The following is a 13,415-nucleotide window of genomic DNA, read 5'->3' as shown; positions in this document are numbered from 1 at the left end:
TGTATTTGTTAGTCTCTTGTGGTACTGGTAGGTTTTAAATCGCAGTCCTGTCAGGCTGAGCTGCTTCCCAGCAAGTGCTTCCCAGAGATGCAGGAGCCTCTTGCCTGTGAGACAGGTGATCTGGGGCTGTCTCAGCTCTGACGTGATGAGCTACCGTGTCTCCCTTGTAAAGAAGGGGTAGTCATCCTGACAAACAGCTCTGTATGTGGGCAGGGAGTGCTCTTAATCACACATGCAGAGTGCTTGAAGATCTTGGGATGGGAAGCATAATGCTTATTATTAGGTAGAAAGGCCAGGAGCAAAAAGGGCAGAGTGATTTTAGATTCCTCCAGGGCCCTGGAGGTGTGTGGGACCCAGATTCCAGTCTGGCGTATTACCTCCTTTTTAGGCTTCTTCTTTTATTAGGAACAATTAGATACAAGGAGGAAGGGGACAGATATCATCTTTCCTGTGTACATCCTGCAGAATAATTGCAGAGCTTTCTCAGAGCAATTTTGCATGCTCAGTAAAGGGCATCTTTGAAGCCTATCAAATATCTCATCCCTTGTAGGCATACATATGAAGGCTTGCAGCACACGTCTTTATTTTTCCCAAGTATTGTGAACAGGAAAGACCATCAAAAGTGCTCAAGGCAAGGAAAAAGAGGCCTTGGAAGTAGTTCCAGGAAGTGGATGGAGTTGTGGGGTGGCTTCTTATGATTGGAAGAGAAACATTGCCTCCTGGGGCATTGGAGGAAAGCAGGAGGTGACTGTGCCTGCAGCACCAGCACCCTGGGAGAGAGGAGCAGCCGAGGCTGGAGTTATGAAGGCACTGAGAAACACAGGGATGTGTAGAGCACTGTCATTGGCAGGTGATTACTGTGGTGAAGAGGGGAGGAAAGCCATCCGGGGTACAGCTGGAGACAATCCAATGCAGGCTCCTGCCAGCAAGCTGCCTGCTAGGTACAGCTTTGGTCTCGGACACTAAGGACATCTCCTGGCCTGCTGCTGAAGCAGAGGAAAGTTCCCTGCCAAAAAGCACCTTTACCAGTGCTTCATAGGCAAGAAGAAAGGATGCTGGGTACACAGGAAACACAGCCTTGAGCTGTCCAGTACAACTTTGGACACTATGCAGGGAAGATGTCACTAGAGAACACAGGCACTAGGCACCAAAATACTCCCAAACCATGGAAAGAATATGAATTTAAGGGCTGTACACTGTGGAAGTGTTTTCTCTCTTGCATACATTTAGCTGCTGTATAGCTCTGTACAGCTCCCTAGGCAACAGTCTTCCCAGATGACACTGTAACAAAGCCCAAAGGTGCGGGATCTTCCCTCATTAAAACCCTTGTCGTGGGAGCAAGTGTCCTCAGCCCAACTGCTTTGTTTTCTATCCCGTGGCTGTTCAAGTGTCTGGCAAGCCAGGCTGAGGCCCTTTGTTGTAAAGGTGGCTGCATCTCAGCTGTGCTCTGTGTCAGCTGGTTGAATTGCTTTGGGATTGCAAGGTTGCCTAGATGATTTTGCTATTATTATCATTATTATTACTATTATTACTACTATTATTGTTACTGCACTCAAAATGCCAAAGAAGAGCTTTAACTTGATCTCACCAGATTCCTGAAACACCAGATACATTGTGTTAGCTGCAAATCTACCTCTGTATGTTAACCGCTCGGCGGAGCCTTAATTCAATGCAGACTGAAGTGCCCTGAAAGCAACACCAAAGTCACTCCTGGGAGGGACGGGGGGAGGGAGGGCAGGAATCACAGTCACGGAGCTCCTGGCCTCACACTGGGCAGGCACAGCGTGGGCTCAGCTACTGGCGCTGTATCCCTGGTGTGCCTGCCAACAGAGAGATTCCAGGAAACCATGGAGCAGGCACCAAGCAAAGGTGATGGAGCCCCCATATCCTGCTCCAGGGCACGGAGAAAAGGGCATTGGCAGCATGCATGGCTGCAAACACATGTGACACAGGCTGTCACATACAGCTCTGCCAGTGGCCTCCTCCTGCCCTATAACCCTCTCTGTTGCCTGAGACTGAGGCCCCCATAATCTCCTACTGAGGAATTACATTTTGGAATAATGATGGCCTCCCTTCTGTGAGGTTCCTATCCTGCTGTCTCTGTGCACCTATCTCCCAGCTTGTGGAACTGCTATATGGCCCCTGTTCCTAGTCTGTCTGAGGCTAGTGAGGTCAAAGCCTTGCACTTCTGCTGGCTGTCCAGAGGTACAAGGTGTGAACCTCCCCACCCATTTTTCCCTTTTTGCACCTAATCAGATTTAAGCCCAAGCAGAAGTAGGTGATCAGACTCATGTGTGAAGCTGCTGTACCTCGCTACACTCTCTGCATATGTGCTTTGCACAAGGAAGCCTCCTCTGGGTCCGGAAAATGAGCCAAAAGCACCTGCAGTGGCTGCATCGCTCACTCTCCCCCACTCACTTGCTGAGCTGTCTTCAAGTTACGGGACAGGTATTTATAGCTTGTCATTATTGCTCTGCTATGGTGATGCTTGGTGCTGCCCTGCTGATTCCAACACCACTTCTCTCCAGCTGCACAGAAATTGCCCCTTGGCAGCTTCCCCTGAGGAATTACTGAGGAACTTGCTGCTTCTCTCCAGATTTGCAGCACCTTGAGGGGTTTCTCTCTGTCACTCATTAGCTGCTGAGCCTCTCCCTCTTCTACCCTAGCCAGAGGCTGGATGGGTCAATGGCCGGAGCGGGAGGCCAAAAAAAAAGTACTTTCCAAGTCACCTAGCAAGATTCAGCCCAAACTGCTCCAGAAAACCAGCAGCTGCATCCTTTGGTAGACGCCCGTGTGCGAGGCAGGGGTAGAACCGGGCAGAACCCTTCCCCAGACCTCCTACTCTTGCCCTCTCCCAATCTACCTCTCCAGAGCCCCTCACTGGGACGCCCATCTGGGGTCGGTTCCCAGCGAGGCTACCTGCGCCTACCCACAAAGTCCCTTGTCGCCCTTCTGTAGTTTGGCTTCTCCGGTATTTGTCACCAAGAGGCGCAATAAAACCTCTCCGGGAGCTGCGCCGTGCCCGGGACCGGCGTTTGGGTACCCTTGCTCGGAGATCCCGGCGGCGAGATTCCCGGGTGGACACACACCAGGAATGAGGGCATCTCCCCACAGCTGGAAAATTCCAGCCTGGGATTGGGATGTCGCTCCCCTGGAAGGTGTCCGGACCAAGGTGTGGGGGGATGCAAGGACGGGGGTCCCCGTCAAGCGCGGAACCGAGGATGAAGTTCGGGGTACAGCTGCCGGTCGCAGGCCAGGGCACCCCTCCAGCGCCAAGCGCCGGGGGACCGCAAGGTCACCGCTGTATCCCCGGCGCTGCTCCCACCCCCAGAGCCCCGGTGCCCGAGCGCGGGGTCTCCCGCTTACCTGGCGAGATGGGCCAGTCACGGCGGAGACGCCGGGGCGCCGGGCGCGGGGCGGCACCGCGCCGGGGGCTGCCGGGGGAGCATCGCCCGCCGCCGGGCGGAGGCGTGTCCTCCCTGCGCCCTGGGAACGGCACCGGGACCGGCCCGTCGGTGCTGCCGGCGGATGGCGGCGCCCGCCTTCAGACGGCGCCGGCGATGCGGCTACGCGCGGCGCGGAGCCGATTTAAGGCCACCCCGTGCCGGGGGTGGGGGGAGCGCCGAGGGCCGCCCGCAGCGGCTCCTGCGCGCCGCGCATCCCGCGGGGCCACCTTAAGCGGGGAAGGGGCGAGCGTGGAGCCAGCGAGGGGGGAAGGAGCGGCGAGGAGGCGACCCGGGCCGGGAAGAGGGGGAAAGGCGAGCGGGGCCGGGCACGGCCGCAGCGCTGCCCCCGCCGCCCGCAGCGGGGCCGGGCGTCCTCGAAGGGGGAGGGTTCCCTGCCCCGGGCCGACCGCCGCTCTTCCCGCCGAAGGCGAGGGGCGGGATTTTTTTGCCCGTGCCGAGGATTTCTCTTTGCCGCTGACCAGTGCTGGGGTGATTTCCCGCTCCGGCTGCTTCAAGAAAGAGCCACCTGCCATGGCTACAACCCGTGCGGGCTGGCTATCTATAAGGCAACCTAGGAGTCACAGCCCGAACCCAGCGGCCACAGTGCTTCTGGAATTTGGTCCCCAAGTTGATACTTGGTGCGCGCATCGCCACTGCGTGCCTCAGTTTCCCTGATGTGGGATGATGGTGATGTCGGTGCAGCCACTTCCCACTGCGGCAGCCGCTGGGCCATTCCTTGCTCTGGCCACATGAACAGCCACAGCCAATGCCTTGTCTGGCGGCCTCTGCCTCGGAGTAGGTTGAGTGGGAGCATACCAGCCCGCTTCAGTTTTCCTCTACCTACTTCCCTTAGGAGCTGTCTCTCGGCCATAATAAAGTCACCATGCTGCTTGAAGGGGAGTGTGACAAGCAGCACTTCCTTCAGCCTCCCAGCTGGGGCTGGATGCAGAGAGGGCAGAAGTGAGGGCTGTCACACCTCAGCCCTGCTGTAGGAGACTTCTCCTTGCACTGGGCTGCACAGCACACATCTATCCCTCCCTTACCCTTCCCAGGGTTGTGACTGCCATATTCCAGGAGTTTCTCCTGAAGAGGTTTCAGTTCTCAGCAGACCATGAGGCACACAAAGTAGCATAGTCCCAGGCTCAGGTAGGGACTTATTTGGTCAGGTAACAAAGCTCCTGCCATGGGATGCAGTAAGCAGGGCAAAATGTTTTGAGAACTTTGGCTGGCAAGTGCTCTTGGAGAACAAGAGAAGTCTGTCTTCTCAGGGTAGCTGGCAGGTCTTGGCCACGTTTCTTTCTAGAGCAGGCATTTCTGAAAACACCTTGGAAAGAAAGACATCAAGTGACATTTTATGACATTTACTAAGTGGAACACAGAGGTGAACTCAACACAGGCAAAGCAGCAGGCCAGTGCCAGTGCCTTTGCTCACCTGCTTCTCCCTTTGCCAAGGGGACATTCCAAGCGGTTGAGTTCAGTGCCCAGAAGGACTATGGCCATGCTCACCACTACTGTGCTTATGGCTGTGCAGACCCACTGGCTATGTCCTTGTGCATCTCTCCCCCAGCCAGAGCAGGGCATGAAGTGCTGCTCTTCACCAAGTGTATTGAGGGCTGCTCTTATTCTGCCCTGGCATCCTAGGCTGCCCTTAATGGTAGGAAGCCATCCATCCATCCATCCATCCATCCATCCATCCATCCATCCATCCATCCATCCTCAGTGTTGGAGGCATGAAGCTCCCAGGTTGCATGGTCAGCCCAGAAGGGTTCTGTGTGCTTGTGGATGAAAGCCAGTGTGTGGGTGTCAGGAAATGGTGACATGCTTCCCCACAGATGGCTCAGCAGAAGCCTGAATTCCTCTTGCACTACTGGCAGAAGCATTACCCTGCTCTAAGAATGAGTTAGCTGGGTTGTTCCAGCTCTGCAGCACCTTGATTTTAGGAAAATCCGCACCAAAGAAATTGATTGCCTATGCCTGCAAGGCATTGAATCTTTCAGAATTCCCTGGGATAAGGCAACGACTTTATCCTCCTGTGGCTGGGGGAAGAACTTGAGGAGGAGTTAATTGACTGATAATTAACCACAGGCATCTTGGGTGGTTAGTGAGCTGCAGGCAATCCTTGGGTGAACACCCTAACCCTGGGACCTCTCCAGGAGAGGTCGGTTAAGGACTTTGACTTCTGGGGTACTCTCTGGAGTGGAAAAGCATGAGTAAGAGATCAGGTCCAAGGCTGCTGGAAACTCTGGAAGCCTAAACCACTCTGGCTTTGCTTACTCATGCTCCAGGTTCTCCCTTTTTATGTCCACAACCTTTGACGTGGCTGTTTCACTGCTACACACAGAGCCACAGTTTAGTCAGTCTGTCCTATGGTTGGACAGGAGGTGCTGAGAGTGGGCAGTGCAGGAAGATGCTTCCCCTCATGCCACAGTCAGATCTGGCTCCTGGCAAAAGCTGCACACTTCTGAAATGAGACTCAGTTCTGGGACAAGTGGATCTGTGCAGAGATATTTTTCTCGGATAAAGCATCCACAGTAGATTTATTGGAGGGGACAGTGGAGTATCCAGTGTGCTACACCCCTCACTGTCCCTCTTGAAGGCAGTGGTTGGGGCAGTCTGTGTTCCTAGCCACATAGCAGTGGAGTTGCTGCCCTGGTAAGACTTTCCTCCTTCCACTGCCATCACAGCTCTGTCCAGCACAGACATACACAGCAATCCACACTGCAGTGCTCTGGGTGGCAGCTCTTCCCTGGCATGCTGTACTTTCCTAGGCCATCTGCCCCTGTCTCTGCCCACACTTCCTCCACTCAAAATACAACATGAAACTCCACAAAACCTCCATCCTGAGGCTGCCACTAAGCTAAGCTCCTACCCAAATGATAAGTGCTTCGAGATCCTGGGAGAGATGCTGTTGGAGAGGTAGCTTACAGGTGCAATCTGTGTGCAATTTATTCCTGCAATTTGCTTTTCTTGCTTTTTCACTGCCATGCTCTAAGGGGCCTGATGCTGTGTCAGCCTTGAGGCAGACCCACAGACCACATCCCTGAGTCTTGCAGCAGTAAGTCACAGGAGGGGAAACACTGAGGAAAACGTTCACTGACTCGTGCTGCAAAGGAGGAAGCTGTGCCGCAGCGCTGTGAGCCTCCCGAGGTCTTACTCCATCTGGGCTGAGTGGCTGCAGCTGCTCCCCACTCTTCCAACTCACCTCTCCTGTTGCAGCTCTTAGAAGCAATGCATGATACAGTGTGTGTCTGAGGCATCTTATAGGATTGGGGGAGCGAGTTGTTCACACTTCCCACGTTTCCTTTTGATAGGGAATTTGGCTACAGGGCAGCAGGGACTTTGCTGGTGTCCTCTGCTGTGGGAATGTGTGTGGTGCTGTTCTGTTGGGACCATCTGTTCACAGCTGTGCTGAGAACTTGCCTCTTCAGTGCCCTCAAGGCAGGGGAGAAGCAAAGAGAGCCATTGCCGATTCCCTGCTGGAGTGGTGTATTTCACAAACAAAAGGTGAGGAAGAGCTGGCAGCAGCCCTGGAGAATGCACGGGGGATGTGGATTTGGGAGGGAAACCTACTGAAAAGGTCAGTCAAGAGTCATGCCCGCACCTGACATGGCCTGTGAAGCATTGCTAGGTAGTGGTATCACACTGTCTCTGTAAATACAAATCTCAAAACATTACAGACACATACTAAAGTGAGTAAAACCTTCCCTGTGAGTTGGGAAGGTGACACCCTTTCTGCTGAGAGGGAGGATAAGCCCTGGAGAAGACAAGTTATTCCCTCAAAGTCACCCCTGAAATCCATATGTGAGGGATGCAATGAGACACCAGAGGTTTTGCTTGCCAAGCCCCTCCCTGGTCAGGCTACATACAGCCCGATGGTATTTTCAGAGAGCTTGCTGAGCTATCTTCTGCCTAGTCCACACCTCTGCCGTAGGACAGGCCCCTTCCCAACTCCTTTCCTTCCCAACCTTCTGGATGCGGTTAAAGAGTAACGGCAGGGGATGAGGAGGGGTGTCAGGTGCATCTCTTCCAAGGTCCAAAACTGCAGCAGGGCCTCTGTCTCTCCTCATTGTAAATCTGCCTAAGAATATGTGTGGCAGAACAAGAAGTCCTTGATCTAAAATCTGCCATCCTTTGAAGAACCTGTGCTTCAGCGAAGCAGCCGGCAGTTGCTGCCTGAAGAAGGCTAAAAAGCCACTCTGCAAAGCTCTGCAGTTTCATTTCTCTCTCCCTTGAAGCACCAGAGCTGTACACTAATCAAGCTATTTCTGCTACAAGCTTGGGAGGAAAGAAAGAGAGATTGTTAGTGTTAATGCTATTTTTAAATACTTTGCAGACTCTTGAATAGGATGATGATGGGGGCCGAGTAAGGACCCAGACAGAGACAGATTGATGTGTGGTAAACACATCTGCTATTCTGCAATTGGGAGGCAGCTCTTTCGGCAGCACCACTCCAAAGGTGCAGCAAGGAGCCGCTGTGAGGGCTCTGCTCACAGCCTATGACAAGGCTTTGGCTTGGTGCTTCCAGTGCTCTCTGCTCCTTCCTTGGCCAACTGCAAGGCAGCGTTACTGCAAAGGGGCTTAGAGCCTGCAACCCCCCAGGAATCAGCTTCCAGTCGCACAGCATGTGTAAGGGTTGCTGCATGCAAGCCAGAGCCTTCACACACCTCCTGTGTGGGGGGAGCAATTGCCTGCTTCTGCGTGTACCTTGCACCCTAGGGATGGGGTCTGTCCATGAAAGGCTGGAGAGAGCCTGGGTGACTGTCTTCCCTCAGATCCTCCTGCCCACCAGCTAAAGAAATGCAGAACTAAAGAAAGTCTCAGGCTTTGGTCTCATCCCTGCACGAGAGAATGTTCCCATGTGATAGGGAGAGAACAGGGTGGGAGCAGAGAGGTGAGAAGGAGGGTTGTACTGATGGAGAAGTTTAAAGAAACCCCGAACCATTGAGCTGTTTGGACAGGGGCTCTACGTGTAGCCCAAAGATGGCACTTCAGCATTCTACCCCTCTGGAAAAGTTTTGCAAAGGGAAGATATGATTTACCTTTTGATAGATTTATGATCCATTCTTTAGTGTCAAGCAGAGAGTTTTATCCTAAGGGTTGATCTCTATAGAATGGCTTAAAAAAGGAAGATGCTCTCTGTTAAACTGTCAGCTTTAAGAATTATTTCTGTGCCATTCTGTCAGTCTCATCTCCATTAAATTCCATAAGGCTTTTCCTTAAAGGTAAGTAACTGCTTTTGTAAGAAACTAAATCTTAAGTGAGCTATCTGTTGAAAGCATGGATGGATCCTGTATCCCATTACAGTGAATCGATGCATGAGCAGTTTTGAAAGCACGGTCACAGAGACCCTGACCTTGACAAGGAGATGTTGCCACTCAACACATCCCAAGCACAGCAGATCTCTCTGCACTGCCATTCCTAACAGCCAGTATTAATCTTGCATCCAGAAGGATGAGAACGGCCCTGCTTTCCATAACTGTTCTACTGACAGCGATGTCAAATTCTTTTTCCAAAAGCCGATCGTGACATGTCCTTTGTCTGCTCCTTCTGGGAGGCGGAGGGAGGCTGGGGGTGGAGAACAGAGGGCAGTTGTCACCCAGCTCCTCGGCTATATGAGAAAGTGGCTTCTGTTTCCGAGCTTCTCTCTGCTCCACATCTTTCATCCACATCGAATTGAACAAGACTTTCTTTTGTCCCAGGAGAATGAATGGTCCGCGCGAGGGTCAAATAGCACTGCCTGCCCAGGCTGGGCCTGCCTCACACAGTATGGGCTTGTCCTGGGGACGCACAATCACCATCAGTTGTATGTGCCCCCAAGGCTGGCCTTCCCTCCTGGCACTGGACACAGGGGGGCAGAGTCCATGCATCCATCCAGCCACGGAAGGAGGTGAATGTCAGGGCAGTACTGCCCTCTGCAACATCCAGTGCTGATCCATGCAACATCCAGTGGCTGGGAAGGGCTTTTGTGCACTTGGTGTTCCCGGCTTGCTGGGTTAGTGCTTGAATGCAAGTCTGAGCATGCCAGCAGTTCCATGTAGCCACAGCTGTGAAGTCCTGTATGAAGAACCTACATGTGGAGGTCAGATAGGAAATTTCTCTTAATGTGGTAAAGTTCTGATCTGGGTAACGGCTCTAGTTGTGATTTTTGGTCTTTAAATGAGAGGCAGGCACAAATCCCTATGGATTCTCCGAGTGAGCCACATGCCTCCTTCAACACAAGCATGCAAAGTCATCTCATAAATGCGACATAAGCTTTTGATCATTGTCTGCTAGAACAGAATCTGCCTCCTGCTGTAGGTTATGCATCACAGAAAGATGCATGCTGGTCTTTGCTGGTGAACACTTAGATGTTTGTTCATCCGGCCTTCTGGTTCATATGGGGCCCTCTGACTACGTCAGCTATTGATGCCAGCCTTCTGAGGCTGGGTAGCCAAGTCTGGGCAGAGCCCTCCCTCTGTTGATGACAAAGCAGAATTTGTCAAGGCAGAGAAGTACATGGTGTCCAGTTTTCTTTGCAATGTCTTTTCCTCTATGCCTGCGAGCTCTCCCTCAACAAGAACAGTCTCTGCTACTCCAGTGTAATCCTGCTTAGGTTTCTGCTTGGGAGATAGCTCGGACATTACAGATTCAGTGCATTTAACATTCCTTGCTTTCTGGAAATTTCGTGAGCACTCTTCAGGCCAAGGTGATTACGGTTGTGCTGAGTGGAACAGCAAAAAAAGCCCAAGCCTGAGCCAAATACCAAGACAGGCTGTTTCTGTGTCAATCAACAATGAAGAAGTCTGTGTCCATAGGCAAAACCAGGACATGAACAGGACAAGAGGCTGCAAATGTGTCTGTAGAAGAACTAAGGACTCTTGGTGATTGCTGTATTGTGATACACCAGCAAATAGAAAGGCCACTGTGCTGGGCTCTTTGTTAAATGCATCTCAACCTCTAATCTGTCAGTTTCGAGTGCTCGTAATGCTTGGCCAGTTAATAATTTTTGCAACATGAAACTCTCTTTCAGTTCTGAAATAGAGTATTGCAAAGTGTGCTAGACCAGTGTGACACGACAATGACATTAAGAAGGCTCAGAAAGCTTTCAGACCTCTGGACAAAGGATTATACTCCTGCTGATGGGCTGTCTTTAAGAACAAGAGACAGTGCCACCCAACCTGAAACAGGTGGAAAGACTCTATGAGCAAAGAAATGGGATGAGCTCATGAGCAGTGATATGGAAGTCCCTTCCTCTCCATCCTCCTCCATCTGTTGACCTCATCTCAGCACTGCAGAGGACACTCTGTGTGGGAGATTCAAACGTTAATTCAGACTTCGGGCTTGCTTGGCTCTCAACACCTCGCCCACGCAAATCCTGCCAATAGTCATTATTGTGATGTCTTCAGAGCTACTTCCAGTGAGAAATATTGGGAGAAAAGTGATGGGTGGATGTAATGTAATGTGCTGACACCACATGCACCTTGTACCCCACTCTTTATTTCAGTCTTATTTGTGATGAAAGGCCTCTTTGCTCTTTCTTTGCTTTCCATCTCAGAAGCAGCAAAGGATCAGATCAGGGATATGAAATGAACACAAATGTGCACATGCTCCATGTATGTGCATGCATGTCTGTTTGTACCTGTGCTGCACAAGGAATAAAGTCAATGATGTCTCCTCGAGTAGGTCTTTGAAGACCTGTCTTTGAAGGTCTAATTTCATCAGACAAGACTGATTTTGTCAATAGGGCATCTATAGAAACATTGTCCTAAGAAGAGCTAATACTCTCAATGACAAAAAGACTACATATGTACTTTTGTATCCTTTAAGACTTGAATATTCTGGGAAGTTGAGCCATGTGGCAATAGAATAGCAGTTATTGCTCTAGCTATGTTATTTTAATTCCCTCATGTACATAATCTGTTCTGGAATAAGAGTAATTACTCCAAAGTAAGAAAGTGCTTTTATTCTAGAACAGCATCTCCCTGAGGGTGAATTATACTGAGAGCAGAGTGTGAACTAGTTTTTCCTGCCTTACCAGACTCTAGGATGCAAAAATTATTTTCTGATCTGCACCAGAATAAAAATCAGATTATTTTGAGATTTTTATCAGTGAAAATAAATCAGCGAGGTCAGGAAGAGCTCCTTAGCAGCCTACTGATCAGTATCTGCTGTGGGTGGACGATCCACAGTTTGAGGTCCCTCGACTCTCTGATTCATGGATGGACGTTTACTTGGAAATACTGCTTAGAGAGAAATGTCCTGAAAACACTTCACTGTAATAAGTTCACTATAATAAGTGTGTGTTCTGACTCTTATTGTCTTTTTTTTTTTTTTTTTTTTTAATTTGAAGTGTCCTTGTCCTTGAGAAAAGTTTCATCTTTGATAAAATCAGTTGGTATTTTCCAATGAAACACTGGTTTGTTAAAAAATTCATGACCAGCCTTAGTAGTATTAGCATAGATTTAATGGTATAATTATCTAACTATAGTTATGCTGGTCAGTTCCCTGAGGTACTGAAGCTCTAAGCTCATTTCTTCGTGTGTGTGCAAGCTCAAATGATAATGCAAGTCGAGTAATCCTCTCCCCTGAACATTGGCATCTCATCTCTTCCCTGAAACTACCCTTGCTAGTGGTGCCCAGCAGCACTTACCTGGTCCTGCCATGCAGCCCCCTGAGCTGCCCTTCCCGGGCTCCCCACACATATGCTAACAGCTGGGATTCCCCCAAGGATCCCTCACACCTTCACTTTCCAAAGAAGCAAAATCCCCAGCCACTTCATCCCTTAGCCCCGTGCTCTGTGTTTGCGGCACTGGCCGCACCCAGGGTTGCTCTCGGGCTAGTGACCTTGAAGCAGCAAGCTCTGTTATCTCCTCACCAGCCCGCCTGCCCAGCTTGCCTTTGCCTTCCCAGCGCATCCTCCCCCTCCACGGCCGCACTTGGAGCTTGTTGTAGCATCTGCTGCCCTCGCCTTTGGGGTCTCCGCGAACTGCTGCCCTCAGCTAACTGTCAGTATTTACCATGACATCCCATTAGCACAATCCACACTAATGACTGTGAAAGACGCATCCATTTCCATTTTCTAAAGGGCTTCCACTGGCTGGAATCCAGCTGCAGGGTGAGGTTGGGGAGGGTGGCAGGGGGACAAATCTTCGTGTTGACAGAGCAAAGTGTAACATATCATTACCGAGTGCTCTTCCCTCCAGCGGCTCAGCAGCCGTCAGGGCCGAGTGAGCGATTCCTCTCTTGGCAGCTCAGCACTCGGTCGGAGCACTGCAAGGTGTGAGCTGGTTCGGGAAGGGGGAAAATCGCCTCCCTTTTGCCATCTGCACGGACAGAACAGCTTTCCGGTTAAACAGACTGCAATTGTGCAAAGCTGCCATTTCTCTCAGAAGCGTGTGCTGAGAGTTAAATCTACGGACGCGTGCCCAGTGTGGAAGAGCCAGGAAACAGGATGCAAAAAGTTTGTGGTCAGTGTGTATGTCGTGGGGAGAGGGGACAGGACTGGGAAATCATGATGCAGCGTCTCCCTACCCTACACAGCACTCAGTTCACCTGGTGTGCAGGTCTCAGCTCCTGGGATCTATGTCTATAAGGTCTCTGATTTGTCCTCCCCAAATAGCCCCAGTAAGGAAGAATTAACTTCTCCCATATATCCAGCACTGTTGCCCACTCCTTTCCAACCCCTTCTTAATCCAAATCCTGTTTGATTGCCTTTTGTCTGACTGAATTGGACTTTACTGCAAAGGAACTGAGAGACTTCACTGTCAGTCTTGTGTAGAGAGACGGAATGGGTCCATGGGAAATGCTCAAAGCCCTTGCTATGTCAGTCTAGGTGGAGATAAGTCAGTTCTGTTGCAGTGAGACAAAAAAATAATGGTTACAAGAAATCAGGTTTGTATTCTGAGCCCAACCCTGATTCCCTTCAGCAATCCCTGGTAGGTGTTTTGGTTCAGGTGAAGGCGGAAGAGCATATGGCAGGCAAAAACCCAG

The 13,415-nt window shown here is 51.0% G+C and overlaps 1 protein-coding gene across 2 annotated transcripts in view; it reads right to left on the bottom strand.

The window, feature by feature from the left end:
• LOC128784337 (galactosylgalactosylxylosylprotein 3-beta-glucuronosyltransferase 1-like) overlaps positions 1 to 3,588 on the bottom strand; it is a 28,083-nt gene extending 24,495 nt beyond the window's left edge. The window contains exon 1 of one of the 2 annotated variants that reach the window (XM_053935842.1): positions 3,367 to 3,588. The gene's annotated coding sequence lies outside the window, so the exon portion shown is untranslated. The remainder of the gene's footprint in view (positions 1 to 3,366) is intronic. The other variant, XM_053935841.1, reaches the window with a different exon arrangement.
• Between the last annotated feature and the right edge of the window lie 9,827 nt (positions 3,589 to 13,415).

Source organism: Vidua chalybeata, chromosome 2, assembly GCF_026979565.1.
Source record: "Vidua chalybeata isolate OUT-0048 chromosome 2, bVidCha1 merged haplotype, whole genome shotgun sequence".
Lineage (NCBI taxonomy): Eukaryota > Metazoa > Chordata > Aves > Passeriformes > Viduidae > Vidua > Vidua chalybeata.
The sequence above is the reverse complement of the archived record's forward strand: the minus strand, read 5'-3'. Positions and strand labels throughout refer to the sequence as shown.